Genomic DNA, 24,891 nt, shown 5'->3' with positions numbered 1-24,891 from the left:
TCCCGGTACCGTAGACGCTGAAGCACCGGTCGATGACCTCAATACTGTGACTGTTGAAACACCAGACGAGGCCCCGAACAAGACGTTCCACTGGGCCAATCTCGCTACCTGAGTTCTCTTCTTCAACAGAAGACAGAGATTACAGGCTTGTGGACGGTGCCCAGCCCTCAGACACTGAAGGCACGAAGCGTGCCTATCAGTGAGCGAGATAACCCGATTGCACTGGGCGCACTTTTTGAAGCCGCTGGGAGGCTTCGATGACATGGGCGGAAAAATCACGCCGGCGAAGTCAAAATCCGCAATGATGGCAAAGGGCACCAAAAAATAAGTAGAAAAAACCCATAAGGGCGGCCAAAAGGGCCACTTTCGAAAGCGAAAGGAAACTTGATGGGGAAAAACAAACTCGGAAATAAGGGTTTTCTTTTTTTTTTTTTTAAACAAACACACAACGCGATTAACTTTTGAGAAAAAGACGACTTCCGGATCGGAAGAACACGGCAAAAGCGCGAGGGTCTCCTCTGGGCACAGAACGACGAAAACACAGCCGTCCCGAGCCGCGGAAAAAAGAAGACTGACGAACACGAGCGCATTCGGGCGGGAAGACGGTCGCGCATGCGCGGTGTGTGTGCGCACGTGAGGGCTAGCAAACTTCTTTGCTACAGAAGATCTCCGATTGAAGGGGCTGCCGTGGACTTCACCCAATAGTGAGAACAAGCAGCCTGCTTGTCCTCGGAGAATACATCTTTACATGCATAACAGGGGACAAAGGCTGGTGATATTGTGTGGCTCCATTCCCCTGCTATCCTAAAAAAAAAAAACCCCAACCTCTATTACTAATAAACAATTGCACTTTCTCTGGAAACAAGCAGGACATTAGAGCCACTGGTCTGGGTGATTCAGGAGCTGAGGATTCCTGGTTTTAGGTAAACAGGGATATCAGTTGAGTGGTGTAACTAAGCAAAAAGATTATGCAGAACAGATTGTAAAAAAACATTGTCCATATATAAAGAAGAGTTCAAACAGTGGTGTCGTGAACGTGTGAATAGATGGCCACGTTGCTGTTTCACAAATCTCTATGATAGAGCTTCATCTAAAGTTGGTGATTTTTGCCGCTTTACACCACAACTAGTCAATGGATATGTGACCTGGAGGAGATTCTCTAGCTTGGGCATAGCTTAAAGTCAATTCAGTCCAATATTCATTGGGTAGGAGTGAGTCTGGCCACTTTATTGTTAGGATGCAAACAATTGGTAGTCCTTTCTGATGCTCTGATTGCCTTTCAAGCAATAGAGCAAAGCACATCTGCAGTCCAGTATGTGTAAAACTGTTTTTGGATGGAAGTAAGGCTTGGGAAAGAAGACTGAAAGAAAAATGGAAAAGATCTGGTTTTGGTGGAATTCAGGGACAACTTTGACATGAATCTCAGGTGGGTGCTGAGTACTGCTCTGTTTGGCCAGATGAGTCCTCACCTACCATTTCCTCTATACCCAGCTTTTAGCTAAATGATGGCTCTCAAGAGAGATGTTGGAGTGTTGCTAGGCCCAGAAGTTTGAAGGGGGATTTAGTGAGTTGGGTAAGGACAACACTGAGGTCCCAAAGAGGAAGCAGTTGACAGATAAGAGGGTCTGCTGTAGAGGAGACCTTGCATGAATTGAGATTCAGAGGTATGGATAGATGTTTACCTTTCATCTACCGGCTCATGAAATGCTGCAGTTGTAGAGAGGTGCATACATACTAAATTAGTCTTGGGACTGGACCTCAATAGATGTAGGAGCTAGTCCAGCATGAGAAGAGTGGGGTAGGTGGAAAGAGTTTGGGAGTGTTCAGCTGACGAGTTGCAAAGTGCTTCCAAATGGAAATGATAGGATTTCATGGTTGCTGGCTTCCTAGAGGCTACAAGGGTTTTCAATAAGGCCTGCAACACTGGAACAGAGATCGTCTGCTTTCGATATCCATGCTGTTAACAACAGAGCCTTGAGGGTAGGGTGCAGGTCATTCCCCTGTTCTGTCAGTAGAGAGGGTTGAGATCCAAGGTGAAGATGTTTACCTTTCATCTACCGGCTCATGAAATGCTGCAGTTGTAGAGAGGTGCATACATACTAAATTAGTCTTGGGACTGGACCTCAATAGATGTAGGAGCTAGTCCAGCATGAGAAGAGTGGGGTAGGTGGAAAGAGTTTGGGAGTGTTCAGCTGACGAGTGGCAAAGTGCTTCCAAATGGAAATGATAGGATTTCATGGTTGCTGGCTTCCTAGAGGCTACAAGGGTTTTCAATAAGGCCTGCAACACTGGAACAGAGATCGTCTGCTTTCGATATCCATGCTGTTAACAACAGAGCCTTGAGGGTAGGGTGCAGGTCATTCCCCTGTTCTGTCAGTAGAGAGGGTTGAGATCCAAGGTGAAGAGGCCATTGGTAAGCAAGCACCACAAGCCATGGAAACCATTGCATCACAACAATATATATCCAAAAGGAAATATATAATTGGGGATACATTTAAAAAAATTATTTATATATATATATATATATACCAGATTCCACAGTCAAAATCAAAGACCTCAGGAACCAAAAACATGTACCCCAAACAAAAACATAACAAATTATTTATATATATATGAGAGAGAGACACATACACAAAATATGCTGGAGGAGTGTTTGAAGTCATGATGCCAGCTATTAGGACTCTTTTGAAGTACTGTTATGATGGTTCATACAGCTATATTTTAGCAAAACTGTGGGATGAGTGGCTTTGGGATGAACATTCTTCATCATTGAGATAAGTACTTTTTTGTTTTTATTACACATTGGGATTGGATTACATTCAAGGTAACGCTGCACTGTTAGGAAGTGACATTTAGAAACTTCTAAAATAATATTATAGTGGTAAGTAGCACTACATCTATCTAAACATTCTATATCTATGATTTTGTTTTTAGTTATGTTTCGTTTGTAATATAGCTTTTGGTTCCCCAGAACCGTGTGGTTGTGCTTACTTGAGACAGAAGAAGGATTGGTGGGAACGCATAAAGGAGTCTTAGTCCAGCTGTCGTGGAATAGTCTCATCTGGCTGGTCTTCTGGAACAGAAGCATTGGATTTCTTATTCAGCTCAGATGGATTCTGCAGTGTATGAATGGTGGTCTGCAATGACTCCTTGATGTCCTGAAAGGATTGTGCTGAGATATGTTGGTCATCCAGATGAGGGATGAGGAAGAGCCTAAGCTCCTGTAAGATGCACTACTGCTGGAGCTAGGCAATCTGTGAAGACTTTGGATGCTGAAGGAACTAATTCTTGATTCAGGTGAAATTTTGAAAATCAAAAAAGAAGCAAGGGTTTTGTGAGTTCTTTTAGACTCCAAACTAACCTATGAATCTCAGATAAATAACCCAACTAAAAAGCTTTTAAGCTATGCCAATTAAGAACCATTAGGTCATCTTTGATCAAGCAAAGTTTTAGGGTTATAGCCCAATCTATACTTCTTCCACAACTGGATTACTGTAAGTCTTTATATTGTACAGTCTCTTCGAGATTACAAAGAGAATTCCAACTCCTGCAGAATACCGCAGCTAGGCTTATTTACTGTCTGGCCAAATTTGAGAGGGTCTCACCTTTGTTGGACTCTTTGCACTGGCTCCCAGTTAACTCATGAATAGAGTTTAAAATTGCCTGCCTGATTTTCAAATCCTTTCGCAGTCAAAATTCTGAAGCCATAATTGACTTTGAATTTCCCTATGAATTGGTCTACCTCACAAGAAATCCATCAAATGGAACTTTAATTTTCCAACAATGAAGAGAGTGATACAAGAAGCAGCTAGAATTGTTCTTTCCATTTCAGAGGGCCAAGATTTGGAATAATCTTCCAAAGCAGGTTAAAGAATTATCTTCTTACGCCCTTTTTTGAAAAGCTTTAAAACATATCTGTTTTTAAAATCGTCATTTTAATCACATAAATGATATAATTAAATGAAGGATTATTAGTCTATCTGTACTTCCTTCCAGTGTTTAGGTTCTACTGCTGTGATCTGCTTAGAATTTTAAATGAAATATGTGAAATATAAAACTATAGATAGTATAGTATAGTCAGAAGAAAGCACCCAGTACTGGTAGTGTTGGCTCTTGAAGGTGAATTGCAGGAATTTCCAATGGTGAGAGTAGAAAAGAAATGTGAATAGATGCATTTGATTGTGTCTTGCAGTTTTTGCCAAATTACATTGGCTTCTTATGTGAGCTTGAATTCATTTTAAGATGTTACATCTGAATTATCAATCTTTTTATGGTTTAACTTCTGCGTTTTGATCGATTTGTTGTTTAACCTACGGTTTAGATGTTCTTTTCATCTTCAGGATCAACTAATATTGCACTTATGTTATCTACCTATCTGTTAAGGATTTGCGCATAAAGTGCATGTTTAACTCTTTTTCCTTTTCGAAGTGACTTCTCTTTGGAATGGTTTACCTGTAATTTTTTTCTTTTAACCAAATTATCAAATTATTTACCATTTTGGAAAGAACCTGAAAACTTTTTAATTGATAAATATTGACTTTTTTTAAATTCAGTTGCTGTTTCTTCCCAATTTTTGTATTGGTCTCTTGTTTTGTAATCTGCATTAGACCTTTTTGGGATAAATAGGTTAATAAGCTCTGTACTGTATTGTATTGCATCCTTTAAATCCAACAAAACTAGTCAGTCCAGCAAAGGAACATCAGGATGAAGTCCTCCTGAATTTCCTTTCTTTTGGTGAGGAAGTGGGAGAGTAAGGAGGAAATTTTCAGTACAAGCCTTGGACTCTGTCCTGCAGAGGAACTTCCTCTATCACACAGGCTTGAATGAGCAAGTGTATCTCCACTTTCAGCTGGGGGAGGTGAGGGTAGGAATACTTTGAGGCCAGCAATGGTGAGGTGGGTGGCAGGGAAAATTGTGTAAAATTTAGCTTGTACCTCTCTACCAAATTTTAGCACTTGATGGCCTTTCATGATGGACTGCCAACCAACTCTGCAGAACCGGCAGGTTGTCAAAAACTGGGGACAGATTTTTGGTCTGCATCTACCGTTGAAGTCAGTTATTTTCTTTCTCATAGGGCTGGGTGGACTGGCACTGAGGCAGAGAAAGGAATGGGACTTGACATACTGCCTTTCTGTAATAATCAAAGTGGTTTACATATTATATACAGGTACTTATTTTGTACCTGGGACAATGGAGGGTTAAGTGAGCAATTACAGGGCTCGAAGCTTTTATGAGCAAGAGTGACTGGAGAAACAAGGATTGGTGAGGCTTCCTATATAGACTGGAGACGATGCTCTGCAGACAGATGAACTCTGGTCCATTGGTTGCACTCAGAATTTGAATAGGGTAAAGTAATTATTCATGATGAGGGGGAACTGTCTTTGACCTCCTCAAAAGCTGGCTCAGAGGCAGGGTGTGTCTATAAAGACGATCTTGGAGAGCTAACCAAAAACCCGTTGTTTAGGGCCACACTATGCTTTGAGCCCCAACTGTGATGGCTACTGCTCGGGGTGCTGTGTCACGAGCATCTGTAGGCTGATCTAATGAAGTGGTCCTGGCATTCCTTGAGATTGTGATGCATGGGGAGCAAACGTGTAGAAAAGTCAGCAGAAAGAACTTGAAGGGTGTCCACTGTTGCAGAAAGGAGTGCTGCTACTGCAATATTTGTAATTGCTGCAATGTACACAGATTCCTGGACTCCTTCTGAGGCAGTGCATTAGTGAAAATATGGAGTTTTCAGCTACTTGACTGCCTCTGCCACTACTAGCTGGTGAGGAAGCTGTGTGGCATGTATGTCCTGTTTCAAATGTAGCCTCTCGGACACTGCTAGGATTGAGAGAGCATTTGCCAAATCTTTGATCTGAAGAACTGGTGGACAGGTTGAAGACAACTGGTGGAGTGTTTATTAACTGCCATATAGCATTACAATTTTGCTTATTCTGCAGGGTTTTTTAGGGAAGTGATAAGAGAGGCAACCAAGAGTGTTTCAGGAAGAACTTAACTCAATATGCTGACCAGGGAATAATCCTTGAGGTATGTCCAAGCCCACCATAGTAACCTGACCCTTGCACTTGTAGTTATCCACTTTTCCTGGCTCCAGAGAACATTGAGGGGTGGGGGGAGGAGGACAGAGAAATCATTAATGTCTGCTACACTATCTGCAGGGCAACTTTCAGAGGCTTCCTCTTTTCTTACATTAGGAAGTAAGGAGTCCATATAGAGTGATGGATTCTTTCACCTGGATCACAGTGCCACATATAATTGTGGGAAGCAACTGCAGAAGTAGCCAAGCAGATGAAGCTGCTGAAATTGATGAGTTGTTAAGGCATGCAGAGAGGTATCCTGCATTCATTTCTGGATGAACTGCAAGGGCAATGTACTACTGTGGGGAAGATAAGGGATACTTGCTTTCTATGGAGAATAGGTTATCAATAGAAATCAAACAAAATAAAACATGGAAAAGAAAATAAGATGATACCTTTTTTATTGGACATAACTTAATACATTTCTTGATTAGCTTTCGAAGGTTGCCCTTCTTCATCAGATCGGAAATAAGCAAATGTGCTAGCTGACAGTGTATATACAGTAAGTGAAAAACATTCAAGCATTGCTATGACAGTCTGACAGGGTGGGAGGATGGGGGTGGGTAGGAAGTATGCATGGGGACATCAAAGTATACCATTGGTATTCTAACAGGGTGGGTGTGGACAGGTGAGGGGAGGGTGATCAACAGAGACATACAGCTTTATGGTTTATAATGGGCTAGGAACCCCAGGTCCTTGTTAAGTCCTTTCTGTTGGGTGTTAAAATATTCAATCATTCTGACTTCAAAGGTCTTACGTTCTTGTATGGTTTTAAAGTTACCTTTGAGGATTCTCACTGTGAAGTCACTGGTGCAGTGTCCTGGTCTTGTAAAATGTTGCCCAACAGGCGTGGGAACCCTGCTGGCACCAGCATTGTTTATATGATGTCTATGTAAATTGAATCTTGTCTTAAGCATCTGGCCTGTTTCTCCAATATAGCATCCTTCATTACATTTTTTACACTGAATGATATATACCACATTGGAAGATGAGCAAGTGAAAGATCCCTTTATGTTGAATGTCTTTCCTTTGTGGATGACTTTGGGGTCCTGTGAAATATTTTGGCATAGTTTGCAACTGGATAAATTACAGGGAAGTGTGCCCTTCTGTTCCTTTTCAGTCTGTGAAGGAAGTTTACTTCTGATTAGCTTGTGTTTTAAATTGGGTGGCTGTCGGAAGGCCAGTACTGGTGGGGATGGGAATATCTCTTTCAGTAATTCATCCTCCTGGAGTATAGGTTGTAGATCTCTTATGATTTTCCTCAGTTTTTCCAGCTCTGGATTGTATGTCACTACAAGCGGGATTCTGTCTGTGGATTTTTTCTTTTTGTACTGTAGCAGATTCTCCCTGGGTGTTTTGAGGGAGGAGGCAATATTCTTGGAGATTATTTTGGGGTTGTAGCCCTTCTGTTTGAAGGATTCAGTCAGGGTTTTAAGGTGTCTGTCTCTGTCCCCTGGGTCAGAGCAGATACGGTGGTATCTTGTGGCTTGGCTGTAAATGATGGATCTTTTTGTATGTGAAGGATGGAAGCTGGAGTTGTGGAGATAGCTACATCTGTCTGTGGGTTTCTTGTATACAGATGTTTGTATACAGCCATCACTGATTGAGACTGTGGTGTCCAAAAAATTGACTTTTTCTGGGGAGTAGTCAATTTTGAATCTGATTGTAGGATGGTATGTATTGAATGCAGAATAAAATTGTTTCAGAGTTTCTTCACCCTCCGTCCAAATCATAAAAATGTCATCGATGTACCGGTAGTATTTTAGAGGTTTGGTCTGGTGTGTATTCAGAAATGTCTCTTCCAGCTCAGCCATAAAAAGGTTGGCATATTGGGGTGCTGTCCTGGTGCCCATCGCAGTGCCCATTATTTGCAGATAGATATCATTGTTAAAGTGGAAGTAGTTGTGAGTTAAAATGAATTTGATTAATTTTGTAATAGTTTCTGGAGAGTATTGATGGTCCAGTGTGGATTTTTTTAGGAGTCTTCCACATGCAGCTATGCCATCCGCATGTGGAATGTTGCTGTATAGTGATTCTACATCCATCGTGACCAGAAGGGTGTTAGGTGGTAGTTGCTTGATATTTTTCAATTTATTCAGAAAGTCTGTGGTGTCTTGTATGAAGCTGTTAGTTTTGTGTACGAGAGGTTTCAGAATTCCCTCTATGAATCCAGATATTTCTTCCGTGAGTGTGCCAATACCTGATATGATTGGTCTGCCAGGGTTTCCCAGTTTGTGGATCTTGGGTAGCATGTAAAATGTGCCTACGGAAGGTTGATTTGGTATGAGTTTCTTCAGGTGAGGTTGCGCTTGTGTAGGAAATGTTTTGATAAGGTCTTTCAGCTGTTTTGTGTAGTCCTGTGTGGGGTCCTCAGTTAGTTTCCTGTAGTATTTATTGTCTGAGAGCTGTTTGTGGCCCTCTTCAATGTATTTTTGTATGTCCATAATTACCACTGCGCCTCCTTTGTCTGCGGGTTTGATGATAATGCGTTCGTTAGTTTGTAGGGTTCTTATGGCCGCTCTTTCTGGTGGGGTAAGATTGTACAGAATTCTTTTTTGTTTGTTGGAGAGTTGTGATTTAACCCTATGTCTGAAACTTTCTATGTAGTTATCCAGTTTGTAGTTTTGTCCCTCCTGTGGGGTGAAATAAGTGTTCTTCTGTTTAAGACTGTATTTCGGATCATTTGATGTCTCTCTATTGTGGAAATGTGCTTTAAGACGCATTTTTCTGAAGAATTCTTCTAGGTCTGAATATAGCTGGATTTTATCTAGGTTATTCGATGGGCAGAATGAGAGCCCTTTGGAAAGCACAGAGATCTCATGTTGTGATAATTGATGGTTCGAGAGGTTTATTATCCCCATTTGGTTTGCATCTGTAAAGGTGTGATCAGTATTCCCTGGTTTGTTTGGGCTCTGATTTTCACATGCCTCAGATGTGTATCCAAGTGTCTCCAAAGTGTCTGGAGCTGTTGGTTCTGCAGAGCTGTAGCTATTCAAGGATAAGCAGTTTCTCTCTCTTTGATTTTGAAGAAGAGAATATAGCTTTATTTCCTTTTTGCGGATAGCAATGTATTGTTTTTCTCCCTGGATGTTATGTAGGTCCTCTTTAAGTTGGTTCACAAGGTGTGGATGTAATTCCTCCATGTTCCTCATGGTTACATCCCTTTGGGTTTGTATTATTCTTTTTTTCTTGTAGAGTTGATGTATAAGTTCATTTCTTAATTTCTGACTAGTGCGTTGCACATACCATCCTACAATCAGATTCAAAATTGACTACTCCCCAGAAAAAGTCAATTTTTTGGACACCACAGTCTCAATCAGTGATGGCTGTATACAAACATCTGTATACAAGAAACCCACAGACAGATGTAGCTATCTCCACAACTCCAGCTTCCATCCTTCACATACAAAAAGATCCATCATTTACAGCCAAGCCACAAGATACCACCGTATCTGCTCTGACCCAGGGGACAGAGACAGACACCTTAAAACCCTGACTGAATCCTTCAAACAGAAGGGCTACAACCCCAAAATAATCTCCAAGAATATTGCCTCCTCCCTCAAAACACCCAGGGAGAATCTGCTACAGTACAAAAAGAAAAAATCCACAGACAGAATCCCGCTTGTAGTGACATACAATCCAGAGCTGGAAAAACTGAGGAAAATCATAAGAGATCTACAACCTATACTCCAGGAGGATGAATTACTGAAAGAGATATTCCCATCCCCACCAGTACTGGCCTTCCGACAGCCACCCAATTTAAAACACAAGCTAATCAGAAGTAAACTTCCTTCACAGACTGAAAAGGAACAGAAGGGCACACTTCCCTGTAATTTATCCAGTTGCAAACTATGCCAAAATATTTCACAGGACCCCAAAGTCATCCACAAAGGAAAGACATTCAACATAAAGGGATCTTTCACTTGCTCATCTTCCAATGTGGTATATATCATTCAGTGTAAAAAATGTAATGAAGGATGCTATATTGGAGAAACAGGCCAGATGCTTAAGACAAGATTCAATTTACATAGACATCATATAAACAATGCTGGTGCCAGCAGGGTTCCCACGCCTGTTGGGCAACATTTTACAAGACCAGGACACTGCACCAGTGACTTCACAGTGAGAATCCTCAAAGGTAACTTTAAAACCATACAAGAACGTAAGACCTTTGAAGTCAGAATGATTGAATATTTTAACACCCAACAGAAAGGACTTAACAAGGACCTGGGGTTCCTAGCCCATTATAAACCATAAAGCTGTATGTCTCTGTTGATCACCCTCCCCTCACCTGTCCACACCCACCCTGTTAGAATACCAATGGTATACTTTGATGTCCCCATGCATATTTCCTACCCACCCCCATCCTCCCACCCTGTCAGACTGTCATAGCAATGCTTGAATGTTTTTCACTTATATACACTGTCAGCTAGCACATTTGCTTATTTCCGATCTGACGAAGAAGGGCAACCTTCGAAAGCTAATCAAGAAATGTATTAAGTTATGTCCAATAAAAAAGGTATCATCTTATTTTCTTTTCCATGTTTTATTTTGTTTGATTTCTATTGATAACCTTAACAGTGGACTAACACGGCTACCACACTCCTCTACTTATGGAGAATAGCTATTGCTTGGTGAGATGTCTGTGGGAGGTGCATTCACTGGTGGTGGTGTCTTCCTTTTATCTGCAATTGCAGCTCACTTGGTGCCATTTGTTGGTGCTGACTTATGCAACTATTTTTGTGCTTAGGGTTTGTGACAGACAACTCTTTCTTCCACTGGATGGGGGGAAGGGGCTTCCATGGGAATAGCTTTCGGTCTCGGGCCTAAAGGTATCAGATATGCAGAGTCATGGGGTATTTACCATGTTCTATGTGCAGTTCTATTTTTCCCCAGAGAGACAGTCTGCAAGGCTAAGGTGGAGCATAGAGTGTGTGCAGCTGTGTCTGCATAACCGAGAACTCCTGTGAGTGCCAGTTCAAGTCCCTTAGGAGGGCAACAGTGTTAAAAGCCTGCCCTTTTGTGGGGTTCACCCATTTTCAACCATTTGCTGAAGACATTTTTTTTTTTTTTTTTGCTCTTGCCTTTTTTTTTTTCTTCTGGAGATTGTTAGCAGCATCCATCAGGTCATAATAGATGACTGGCTGATGCAGAATAGTGGCAGCTGGCAGTAAGGAACATCTATGCATGCTCATGAGGGCTCACAGCCTCTCCTGAGCATCATGAAAACAAGTAATCCAAAGCAAGAACCACAGAAGGGCATCACCCAGACCTGTGCCTCCTTCTCCCTCTGCTTGCCCACAGTAAACTACTGCAATATACAAGAATGCAACATCTTTTCACCACTGTCACAAAACAGAAGTCTACAACAGGGAAGCAGATGTATACCTATGCTTCAAGAGTCACACATGAACTGCCCTGGCTGGTGAAGTTACTGAGCACTGCTAGTAAGCAAACAAGAAGAAAAACAATCAACCAGTGCTTGCTCCAGGTCATGGTTAGTCAGCTTATGAGAAATTAAAAATAAATTTTTAAAAACTGTTTTTTAAATCCCCTTTTCCTCCCAGTCATTGTTGTAGATGTGCAGGATTTCAAAAAGTACACCTGCCACCCCTCACCCCCCCCCCCCCCCCCCCCCCATCACACTTCTCTTCCACATGCAGCACACAGTTTGGGAGTTTATTGGTTCAAAGTGACTATGATGTTGCATAATATGCTGAACAGTATGCGGTTCCCTTTCAGAACATACTTCTAGAACACCCTTAAATGTGTTTTATAATTTACTTTCAAAGTAGAATTTTAATATTGGTATATTATTACAAGTATTAATACTTTTGCATCAGCGCTGAAAACACTGCAGCACATAGGGTTGTTTTTTGTTTTTAAATACACATCTAAAACAAGTGTACAAATCCTAAATCCATTTTGTAAGTGTTGGTCTTTTCAATATAAAAACATGGAAAGCTGTGTAATATGCAATATTTTCAGTAGCATCAGAAACAAAGTGCTTAAGTTTCTTTATAATGTTTGGAGTGATTTTATAACAGGGCAAAGATACATTATGTGCCTTTCTAAAATGAACCCAAGGACACCAAACAGATTTTTAAAATGTTATTTATTCAACTAAAAACAACACGGATGTGATAACATAAAAACTGAATAGGAATAAAAATTTGTGTTCACATCCGTGTTGTTTGGAGTTGTGTTTTGTGGTACAGAGTCTTAGCACACATGCATTACTACGGATCCTATCCCAACTTTACTTATTCTCTGTCCCCAGGAATGCCTACATGTATAATTGCTGATACTAGTGCATATATTTGTGCATGTAGACCTCTGTGCAATTTTTTTTAAGTACCTATGCATTTCTAGAAAGCTCTTCTACACACATACACTGCTTATAACATTACCCCCTTTCTGTTCAGAAACAAACCCTGCCTGCTTTTACAGAGGATGCAGGCTTATTAGGATACACTAAAAAGAAATTCACCACACACACAAAAAACTCTAAAAACCTGCAAGTACTGCCAGGAAAAATGAATTTATACACACTGCCAAATTTAAGGTCTCAGCTAAACTAATGTTGGAGTTCAACTAAAATAGTACACGATTTTTGTCAGTGCAAACAAAGTTCCTCTTCTCTACCTTTTTCAAGATTTTAAAATGTCTTTTACTTTGGATTCTTTTAGGAAAAAAAAAACTAACATTTTTGTTGTTGCTTCTTCTTGGGGGGGGGGGGGGAATGATGACAGGGCATTCTGTTCAAACAAGCTCCTTATAAATATGGAATATGACAGAAATATATGCTGTTTTTCCTCTTCTAATTCTAAAGATCTTATCTTTCCAAAGAGCCTCCAACTAACGAAGAGGTACTAATCAGGGTGGGAGATTACTTATATGGTAAAATTAATTTTTTCTATAATGTTAATGATAGAAACAATGTGTTAAATTCATATATTTTGCCTATAGAGCTATCAAATTGAAACAAGCACAAGAAAATCCCTATTATGCAAGTTATATTGCCCCCTCCAATTAATACATTAAACACAGAGGGGTTCGATATTCAAAGCGAGTTAACTAGCCAGCTAAATCACTTATATGGGGCTATCCACTGGTATTCAATGGCATTATGACCAGTTAGTGCTGCTGGATATCAGCACAGACCACTAAATTGAAAACCGGCTATTTTGTGGGCTGTTCAGGGGGCAGATGCAGCACTTAACTGCCTAAGTGAACAAGTCAAACCACATAAAACCCAGTCCTATCTTTAAGTGGTGTCGCTTAGGCAGTTAAGTGCTACATATCTCACTTAACTGCATAAGAGAGCCAGCCGCATAAAGCCGGATAGTCAATGACTGTGCCAGAAATATTCGGGAATAACGCCTCCAGTGGCTAAAAAGCACTCACCAATGTAACATAGTAAATGACGCTGTAGGCTAAATATCTACCTCAGAAGAACTTCCTTAACATATCCATGCATCTGGGTATAGTGCAAAATTGCTACACCATTCTTCCCCAAAGCAAAGCTTTAAAAAAATATATACAAGACTTTCACTCGGTCCTCAACTGTGACTCAGACGATTTCTTGTTTTGTGCATTGTTTAAGCGCAGGCAAGTATTGTTAAAATATTGTTAATTATTTTGTAGTATAAATTAACTGAGCCCTACATACCAAAAATATGATTAATTTTAAATTACAATACTGTTAATCTAATCTCAATCTGACACAACCCATATATATTCATTTCATTTGATATTACACTATCATAAAAGCCAAAGGAGGATGCAAGACAGCAGTGGATTTTTGTTATTGTATCAAAGTAATTTAAATTTTTATCTGGATTTGCACTGAAAGAGACAGAATGCTGGGATGGTGGATCATGGGACATCTTATGCCCCAGGGTGATTCTACTTGTCATAACTTGGGAACCTCGTTTAAGCCCAATAGGTGTGCCTCAATATGAGCTAAAAACAACAAATACTCCTCGTGGACTATGAATTTCATGCCATTCAAAATTCCCTAACAGCTATTAATGAAATGTCTAGCTGACTTCTGGTCATAAGAGAGCCCTGCCCACTACTACTCAGTACAAACACCGGTTAAGGTTGAATACTGTAAAACACACTATGACTGCTCTAGTAATGCTTTCACTAGCTATCTAGCACATTCTGTCATCATCAATATTGTGCTAACAAGCATAAAATGTTCATTGTCTGCATGAGGATATTCCCAGACCCCAGCAATCAATAGCATTTCTAAGAGAAGAAGCCTGAAGAGAATCTGCAGTATAGGCAGCCACAAGGTCTGAAGAGTTAACCTCAACAGAAACTTCCTTTCCACCAAAGACCTAGACCATGTGTGTTCCGGGATTAGCAAGTTCCAAGGAAAGTTATCAGAATGTATTAGGATATGGTTATCACATGCTACAGTATGTTACATCCAAGGTAGCATGGTTCTGTCAAAAAAAAATCTAATCGATTTCTTTGATTAGGTGTCTACAGAATTAGGTAAGGACCTGCACCAGGTGTGGTTTACTTGGATTTCAGCAAAGCATTTGATACTGTCCTGCACAGAAGGCTCATGAATTAGAAATTGGCTTAATCCCTCTAGTCCAATCCAGATGCAAGGGTTTACCTTCTCCTGCCAGCAGATAAAGACAGAACCACTGTTTTGGAGATATCAACCTATATCAAGTAGCATGAAGTCTCTGGCTAACTAGTATATCTTAAACAAAACAAACCGAGGGTGTAAGAACTACCGATAAATTCTGAAACTGGTCCATTGAGGTTAAACCAACTAATAGCAATAATAAAAAGAAAGCATAGCAAACACACCAATGTAATTTTTACTACTGTTATCCCCCAGAAGCATACAGATCAGCAAGACAAACTTGGATAGGGCTGGGATATGTACTAGATGGGAGGGATTCAAGGAAAGAAACTTAGCAGGCAAGCCCTAATTCCCTCTACCTCATCATCTCTCCAGTCAAGTCCAGACACAAGTACCAAAGCAGAATCTAATTCAGGAGGGACCTAGACAAGCCTGTTTTTAACATGCTTACTCCAAACATCATATCCTGCCAAGTCTATCCAACCTATAATGATGCATGAAGAATAAAGAGATACCCAAGTGGCAGTTTTACAATTTCCTGTGAGAGGACCAGATTATGCTCCATCCAGAATGATGCCCGTTCCCCTTGTGGAATGTGCTCATAGCCACAAAGGAATTGCACAACCATGTGCAATATATAATGTAATATCTTCCTTATTCTACACCAAGCTATTGTTGCCTTAGAGGTCATCTCACCAAACAATACAAATAGATGATCAGACTTGGAAAACTTTTTATTATTTAAAAATGTTTGGGATAAACAGAGGACCCCTTTATAGAAAAGGATGGAATCAAAACAAACTCTTCCATGCTTATACATGCTTAATTTGCTTGTGGGCATGAAAGGGTTGCATGACCTCATGGCTGGAATGGGATTGTATTTTCAATGTTGTTACATTTTATCCCCACATTCAATCAGTGTCATTTTTGTTTTCTGTGCTTATATTTGTTAAGGATTCCTGAAGGCAAAAGCCGAAACACGGACTGTGTACAGTCCTACGTCAGCAAATGAATGTTTTTATCTTGGATTGTGTAGTGCTTGTGGATACCTACAATAAAGATTTGACCAGTATCTCCTGTCTCATTACCTAGGTCTTTCCCACCCTTTTTGGTATTGTGGGACTGCTTGGTCCATTCAGTCTGTCCATCAAAGTGGCCAGAGTTGAATCTGGCACTCCGCAAAGGTTCCACTTCATGATTAAGTACTGGTATATTTTCTCTCCATCTCTTCCTACCAATTTTGTGGCACAGACCATAGAAGTCTGCCCGACACTGATCCTACTTCCCAAATACTGGAGTTGCCCTTGAAGTCCACTCTAGCCTCTTTCCTGATCTGTTTTTACCATTTGCAGGACACAGGTAGTAGTTTGCCTTGATTTTACTTCCCAACCTCTGAAGCTGCCATTAAAGCTCACACTAGTTATGAGGTCATTGAAGTTTTGCTTTAATTGGATTGTACCCTTTTTCTATACAGTGTTCCTCTGTGTTTATCCCATGCATTCTTGAATTCCATCACCATTTCTGTCTTTACAACCTCTTGTGAGAGGGCATTCCAGTCATCCACCCCTCTCACCCCACCCTATAGTAAAATTCAGAGCAGTTTACAATCCAATATACATAATAGATAAAAAGTTCACACAGAAATAAACTGTACAAAACATAAAAGGAGTAAAAGGGAAGGGAGTACAACTACAATAATGATAGGAGACCTGTAGTTCTACTGCTTCCTCATCTCTGAAAAAAGATTAGTTTGCATATTAATACCTTTTAAGTATTTAAACATCTCTATCATATCCCCTCTATCCCTCCTTCCCTCTATCTCATGTCTTTTTCCAAGACAAGTTATCCTTAACGGGCTTGAAATCTAAGTTTGTACTAAAGGCAATGGAAGGTTAGGTGACTTGCCCAAGGTTATAAGGTGTCACAGTGGGATCTGAACTGGGCTCCCCCGATCCTTAGCTTGTCACCTTAACTATTAGGCTACTCTTCCACTAAGGGGGTAAATTCTGTAACTGGGCACAAGTTGGGTGCCTAGAAACAAAGCGCTAATTTAATAACAGCATCAAGGCGCCAAAATTCTGTTAAAGAATGCTAGCATAAGTCAGCATCTACACTCCTGTTTAGTTATGCCCACATGCCATGTCAATAGCAAGCATAAATGTGTACCTAAATGCGGCACTTTAGTGCATAATTTACAGTATTCTCTCAGTTACACTTATAAATGGTGGTCCCACCCATGCTCCTTCTCTGTATTACGCGCTTTGGGGTCCTTTTACTAAGCCGCAGTAAAAAGTGGCCTACGGTGGGCCATACTGCGTCTAGGAAAAAGGGCCTTTAAGTGGCCGGAAAATGGACGTGCGCCAAAATTGATAACAGCGCACATCCATTTTCAGCCTGAGACTTAACTACCACCCATTGACCTAGCAGTAAGGTATCACGCACTACCTGCATGGTAAGCATGCACACACGCCAACTGTTGTTTACCACCGGGTAAGCAGCCTGCAGTAGAAAATTATTTTCTATGTGGGATTCTGCGTGCGCCAAATTTGGAATTACTGTCTAGCTCACGCACTAGCCAGGCGACAGTGCCGATTTGACGCCACTATTCATTCAGGAGGATGCTCCAGAGCAAGATGTTTTCTTCTCCCCCTTGAGACGAACAGCACCCTCACTCGTAGCATATGATAATAAGAGACACCAACTCATCCTTGTGGAAAATGTCAACCACTAAAGAGTCCTCTCCTGCTGGAACCTCTAATTCTTCCAGAATTTCCTCTGTGAAACCCACCAGGTCTTCAGAAGCTCCATCCAGTGGTTTCATGGAATCCTACGAACAAAGAGACTCGATTTCTTCTAAATTTTTTATTGGGATCCTTTCATGGTCTCTCTAAAGCCCTCCCTCCCGGGCCTGCACACTAGAAGCCAGACTATGCTCCAGGGACAAGGCAGCCTAGTGCATCAGAACAATAAATCTTGGAAAGTCAAAGCAGCTACAAAACCTGGCCCTTTAACTGCCAGACTAGTAAAAACTTGCCTTTGGGTCCCAACTAAACTTAAAAATGTAAACTCCCTGGACTTGAGCAGTCCCGCCATCTTTGGTGTCATGAATGGCATTCCCAACACTATCGCTGCTGCTGCATTTAACTTGATCCCTCAGAGTCAATTTATTTATTACATTTGTATCCCACATTTTCACACCTATTTGCAGGCTCAATTCAGTACTGCTCCTCACAACTGTGGCAACTGCCCACCATGCTGAGTTGAGAGCAGTGGCTGCTACAGGCTGCAGAGTGCCACTAAGACTGGATTGCCCTGATGTCACAGAAGGCACTTCTGCCTTTGAAAATGACACTGAAAGACTGAGCCAAATGCCTCCTTGAGCAAGTGCTCAGTTTTCCTATTCAGTCTGAGTGCTCCTGCCACACTTATTTATTTACTTGTTACATTTGTACCCCACATTTTCCCACCTATAGGCAGGCTCAATGTGGCTTACATAGTGCCGTAATGGCGTTCACCAAGTCGGTTGATAACAAATACAAGGTTTTATTGTGGTCGCAAGAGGTAGGTGTGTATCAGGCAACATAAGGGTCGAAGGGAGTGAGGACTGTATATTGTCCAGTACGATCATTGGTTAAGCTGTGTTGCTGGGTATGGGGATTTATGGTGGATCAGTGGGGTAGGTCTTTTTGAAGAGGTTGGGTTTTAGTGATTTCCTGAAATTTAGATGGTTTTGGATTGTTTTCACAGCTTTTGAGAGTCCATTCCATAGTTGTGCACTTATGTATGAGAAGTAGGATGCGTAGGTTGTTTTGTATTTAAGTCCTTTGCAATTTGGGTAATGTAGGTTTAGGTATGATCGTGATGATCCAATTCTGTTTCTGGTTGGTAGATCTATGAGGTCTATCATGTATCCTGGGACTATGCCATAGATAATTTTGTGGACCAAAGTGCAGATTTTGAAGATGATCCTTTCTTTGATTGGGAGCCAGTGCAGCTTTTCTCGGAAGGGTTTAGCACTTTCGAAACGTGTTTTACCAAATATCAGCCTGGCTGCTGTGTTTTGGGCGGTCTGGAGTTTTTTTGAGTTCTTTGCATCCCGTGTAGATTCCTGCATGGCTTAGGACCATTGATTGTATTAGGTTTCAAAATATTTCTCTCGGGAAGAAAGATTGACTCTCAATCTTTTTTTTTTTTTAACACTTTTTTCAGCTAGGTAAAACTGTGTGAAAGAAGTGTTCTCTTCCTGGCCCCTTCCTAAAAGTTGGAAAGGAGAAGTGGCACCCAAACTACCAGAAACAAGTCACCACATTTGAAGGAAGCCTTCAAAGTAGTGGAACAAATTCTGTAGCCCGGGGCCTTCTAAACAGCACCAGCCAATCCATACCTCTTGCCCATGCCTAAAAAAAAAGAAACCAACCTAACTCCTGGATGCCTACTTCACCTACAGGCCAAGCACGGGCTACACAGGACTATCTACCATGTTACTGGAGAATGAGAAATACTGATTGGCCAAGGATGGCACAGAACTCTATACAAGGTAATGTCATAAATACTATGGTTCTCAATCTCCATCTACTGGCTGGGGAAAATAAACCCACAAATCTGGATTGAACTGGAGGATCAGGGCAGAAATTCGCCTTTTACAAATGAGACAGTGGACATTTGTGAGGGAGCAGACAAAAAGCAAAGATACTTACCTGTAGGAGGTATTCTCCGAGAACAGAAGGCTGAATCGGCATTTTGCCATAACAAAGAACAAAAAACTTTGCTAGAGTCTTCTGGCGCGCATGCAGCGCGCACCACACATGCACAGACTTTCCACCTGCCGTGTGAGCATGTACATCAGTTAAATCAAAAAGCATAACAAATAACAATAACAACTCCAAAGGGCAGGTGGGAGGGATTGTGAGAATAATCAGCCTCCTGTCCTCGGAGAATACCTGCAACAGTGTAAGTATCTTCGCTTTCTCCAAGGACAAGCAGGCTGCTTATTCTCACACATGGGGTATCCCTAGCATCCAGGCTCACTCAAAACAACAAACAATGGTCAATTGGGCCTCACAACGGTGAGGACTTAACATAGGTTAACCTGAAACTATATACAGCTAGCTGAGTGCAACCTGGAACAGAATAAGGCCTAGGGGGGTGGAGTTGGATTCTAAACCCTAAACAGATTCTACAGCACTGACTGCCCAAACTGACTGTTGCGTCGGGTATCTTGCTTAAGGCAGTAGTGTGATGTGAATGTGTGGACTGAAGACCATGTTGCAGCCTTGCGAATCTCTTCAATAGAGGCTGACTTCAAGTGAGCCACCGATGCAGCCATGGCTCTGACATTATAAGCCGTGACATGACCCTCAAGAGTCAGCCCAGCTTGGGCATAAGTGAAGGAAATGCAATCTGCTAGCCAATTGGAGATTGTGCGTTTTCCGATGGCGACTCCCCTCCTGTTGGGATTGAAAGAAACAAACAATTGGGTGGACTGTCTGAAGGGCTTCGTCCACTCCACGTAAAAGGCCAATGTTCTCTTGCAGTCCAAGGTGTGTAAGCTGCTTTCGCCAGGGTGTGCATGAGGTCGGGGAAAAAATGTTGGCAAGACAATTGACTGGTTCAGATGGAACTCCAACATCACTTTTGGTAGGAACTTAGGGTGTGTGCAGAGAACTAAGCTGTTGTGATGAAACTTAGTCTAAGGTGCATCCACCATTAAGGCCTGAAGTTACTGACCCTAGAAGCTGAAGTAACAGCCACCAAGAAAATGACCTTCCAGGTCAAGTACTTCAGAGGACAGGAACTCAGTGGCTCAAAAGCAGCTTTCACAAGCTGCGTGAGAATGACGTTGAGATCCCATGTCATGGGTGGACGTTTGACAGGGGGCTCTAACAAAAGCAAACCTCTCATGAAGCAAACAACTAGAGGCTGTCCAGAGATGGGTTTACCCTCTACATGTTGATGATAAGCACTAATTGCACTAAGGAGAACCCTTACGGAGTTGGTCTTTAGACCAGTCTCTGATAGGTGTAGAAGGTATTAAAGCAGGGTCTGTTTAGGGCAAGCAAGGGGATGTAGGGCCTTGCTCTCACACCAGACAGCAAACCTCCTCCATTTGAAAGAGTAACACCTCTTTGTGGAATCTTTACTGGAAGCAAGCAAGACTTGGGAGACACCCTCTGAAAGATCCAGACAGGCAAATTCTAAGGTCTCAACATCCAGGCCATGAGAACCAGACACTGGAGGTTGGGATGCAGAAGTGACCACTCGTTCTGAGTGATGAGAGTTGAGAAAACACTCCAATCTCTACAGTTCCTCGGAGGACAACTCCAGAAGAAGAGGGAACCAAATCTGACGCGGCCAGAAGGGTGCAATCAGGATCATGGTTCCGCAGTCTTGCTTGATTTTCAGCAAAGTCTTCCCTACTAGAGGTATGGGAGAATAGGCATACAGAAGGCCTGTTCCCCAATGTAGGAGAAAGGCATCTGACGCTAGTCTGTTGTGGGCCTGAAGCCTGGAACAGAACTGAGGGACTTTGTGATTGATCTGAGTAGCAAAAAGATCCACCGAGGGGGTGCCCTACGCTTGGAAGATCTTGCAGGCTATGCCCATATTTAGTAACCACTTGTGAGGTTGCATTACCCTGCTCAGTCTGTCGGCCAGACTGCTGTTTACACCCGCCAGATAAGTGGCTTGGAGATACATGCCTTGACGGTGTGCCCAAAGCAACATCTGGACAGCTTCCCGACACAGAGGGCGAGATCCGGTGCCCCCTGCTTGTTGGTGTAGTACATCGCAACCTGATTGTCTGTTTGAATCAAGATGATGTGGTTGGACAGCCGATCTCTGAAAGCCTTTAGAGCGTTCCAGATCGCTCGAAATTCCAGGAGGTTGATCTGAAGACCTGTTTCCCGGAAGGACCAGGCTCCTTGAGTGTGAAGTCCATCCACATGAGCTCCCCACCCTAGGAGGGATGCATCCATTGTCAACACTTTTTGTAGCTGAGGAATGAATTGATTTGCACTTTTCTGACCACTGACAACTCAGTTATGACCCATGAACTGCATAGCTAAACCAGGCTCAAACTTAAAATGCCTGAGCTGCATATTTCATTTCTTTTTGCTGAAGCTATGCTGATCTAGCAAGGAGTGCTCTTCACCCTCCCCTGACAGAGTTGGTGCCACTGATTTAGACATCACAAGGACACAGAGAATGTACACAGTTTGAATGAGAAGATGTGTTGAGGTTACTAGACAAAACAATGATAAAGATCTGGATCCAGGAGAAATTCCTGTAGCAATATAGCACTACAATCTCCTATGAAAGAAACCTTGGACTTCTGTTTTTCATAAACATTTAGATAATATGTTCTGTATTCCATAACATTCAGATAGTGTTTTCCCATTTTATGTAAACAATGAAATAAGACAGAAAATAGCTGAAATTGCAAGATTGTATGATTTGGGAGGGAATTTCCATTGTGCAAAAGAGTATATAAGTGGCTGCTGTGTGGTATTTAGACAGAGGCTGAGATGATCAACTGAGTGACTCTTTACACAGTGGTCTCTCTCCCTCTCATAACAAATTGCTATCATTTGTTATTGCCTGCTTGCCTGATTGCTTTGTTGTTACCTAATTTGGTAAGTAATAAAGACTTTCCCCTTCGAAGGAACATAGTCTCTGTTTCCTCTGTCCATTGTATCTTGGGGTGGGTGTAAGGAGGCAGAAACCCTATTTGCCCCACATTTCTAAATGGTACATTTCCTATGGTAAGTAGAAATATATCAGAAAAGGAATTCCCATATATTATAGCCCTTCCCTGAGACTGGGTAGTTATCAGAGGGGACCATGGACTCCACTATAAACAGGAATTTGGACTGGTCATCCCATGGTCAAAATGGACTGGATCATCCACCACTGAAGAGAATTTCGAAAATCGGTGGACAGTTGGATCACATCCTCCAGATTCCCTACAGCTTGATACCATTGGGAAGCTAGGGTCCATTGAGCTGATCTCATATGTAGACATGCCATGGGTGTTACATGAACTGTGGAGGCCTTGTGCCCCAAGAGTCTCAACATCTGCCGAGCTGTGACCTGCTGAGACGCTCGAACTGTTGACACCAGGGACAGAAGGTTGTCCACCCTAGTCTTGGGAAGATAAGCTCGAGCTGCCTTCGTGTCCAGCAGAGCTCCAATGAATTCCAATTTCTGAACAGGAGTGAGATGGGACTTGGAGTAATTTATTACGAACCCAAGTAGCTCTAGCACTTGAATAGTCATTCGCATGGACTCCAGAGCATCTTCCTCCGAGGTGCTCTTTACCAGCCAATCGTGGAGATAAGGAAACACATGCACTCCCAATCTGCGTAGCGATGCTGCAACTATCGCTAGATACTTTGTAAACACTGTGGGTGCAGATGCCAGGCCAAAAGGCAGTACACGATACGGAAAATGCTATGTTCCTAGCTGAAATCGAAGATAGTTCCTGTGAGCTGGGAGTATCGAGATATGTGTGTAAGCATCTTTAAGTCCAGAGAGCATAGCCAATCGCTTTCCTGAATCATGGGAAGAAGGGTGCCCAGGGAAACCATCCTGAACTTTTCTCAGACTAGAAATTTGTTCAGGGGCCCTTAGGGCTAGGATGGGACACATCCCCCATTTTCTTTTGCACAAGGAAGTACCTGGAATAGAATCCCAGCCCTCTTCCCCTGGTGGAACAGGTTCGACCGCATGGGCCTTTAGAAGGGCGGAGAGTTCCTTGTGCTGGGAGCTGTAAGAATGAGCTCCAGGTGGGCAATTTGGAGGTTTGGATCGCAGATTTAGGGTGTATCCTACCCGAACTATTTGAAGAGCCCACCGGTCGGAGGTTACAAGAGGCCACCTTGGGTGAAAAAACATTAACCTCCCTCCAACAGGCAAGTCGTCCGGTACGGACACTTCTAACGTAGCTATGCTTTACTGGAGCCAGTCAAAAGCGCCCCCTTGCTTTTGCTGGGGAGCAGCAGGGGCCTTAGGCACACATTGTTGATGAGCTCGCTGGGGCTGAGCCTGTGTAGGCTGTCGAGAAGCCGGAGTGTACCTATGCCTAGCTTCCCACCAAAATATCTCCTAATTGAGGAAGTTGTAGCAGAAGGCGCCCGATGGGAGAGAGAATCCATAGTATCATTATGCTTCTTGATCTGGTCAACAAGATCCTCTACTTTTTCTCCAAAAAGATTATCTCCCCCCTCCCCCCCCCCCCCCCCCCCCCAGGCAAGGTGTATCTGCCATCTGCTGCAGGATCAAATGATCCAGGTCAGAAGCACGCATCCATGAGAGTCTGCACATCACAATACCCTGAGCAGCGATTCTGGATGCCACATCAAAAGAGTCGTAAGCACCCCTGGCCAGGAATTTACAACACGCCTTCTGCTGACTGACCACCTGGAGAAAAGGCTCGGCCTGCTCTGGAGGGAGGGCATTGACCAAACTAGACAGCTGCCCCTCCGAGTTCCGCAAATGTACGCTCGTGAAGAGCTGGTATGATTGGATCTTGGCAGTGAGCATAGCAGCCTGATACGTCTTCCTCCCAAAAGAATCCAATGTCCTAGCTTCTCTGCCTGGGGGCGCCGAGGCACAATCTCTAGTACTCTTGTCTCTTTTGAGGGCGGAGTCCACCACTATGGAATTGTGGGGTAACTAAGACCTCAATAACCCAGGTTCACCATGGATCCGATACTGGGAATCAGCTTCCTTCGGGATCACGGCGCCAGACAGGGGGAACGACCAGTTCCGCATAAGGATTTCCTTCAATACCTTATGCAAAGGAGCTGTCACAGCCTCCTTAGGTGGAGAGGGATAATCCAGGACCTCGAGCATCTCAGCCTTGGGCTCATCCTCCACAGGAAATGGAATAGCCGTAGCCATTTCCTGGATAAAAGATGTAAAAGAAAGACTCTCAGGAGGAGACAGTCTCCTTTCAGTTGGAGGGGAAGGTTCAGAGGGAACCCCATACGACTCATCGGAAGAAAAGTATCTGAGATCTCCCTCTGACTCCCACGAATGCTCCTCTTCACCATCGGAAAGAACCTGCCTCGACACCGAGGATCGACATCCTTGATGGTGATGTCGAAAGGCCGACACCCACATGGACTGCAGTGAAGCTTCCTCCATCGGGGTCGGAGTCGACCTGGGTGGCAGCCGACACTGATGCCACAAGTGGCA

Source organism: Microcaecilia unicolor, chromosome 12 (genome assembly GCF_901765095.1).
Source record: "Microcaecilia unicolor chromosome 12, aMicUni1.1, whole genome shotgun sequence".
NCBI classification, from domain to species: Eukaryota; Metazoa; Chordata; class Amphibia; order Gymnophiona; family Siphonopidae; genus Microcaecilia; species Microcaecilia unicolor.
The sequence above is the reverse complement of the archived record's forward strand: the minus strand, read 5'-3'. Positions refer to the sequence as shown.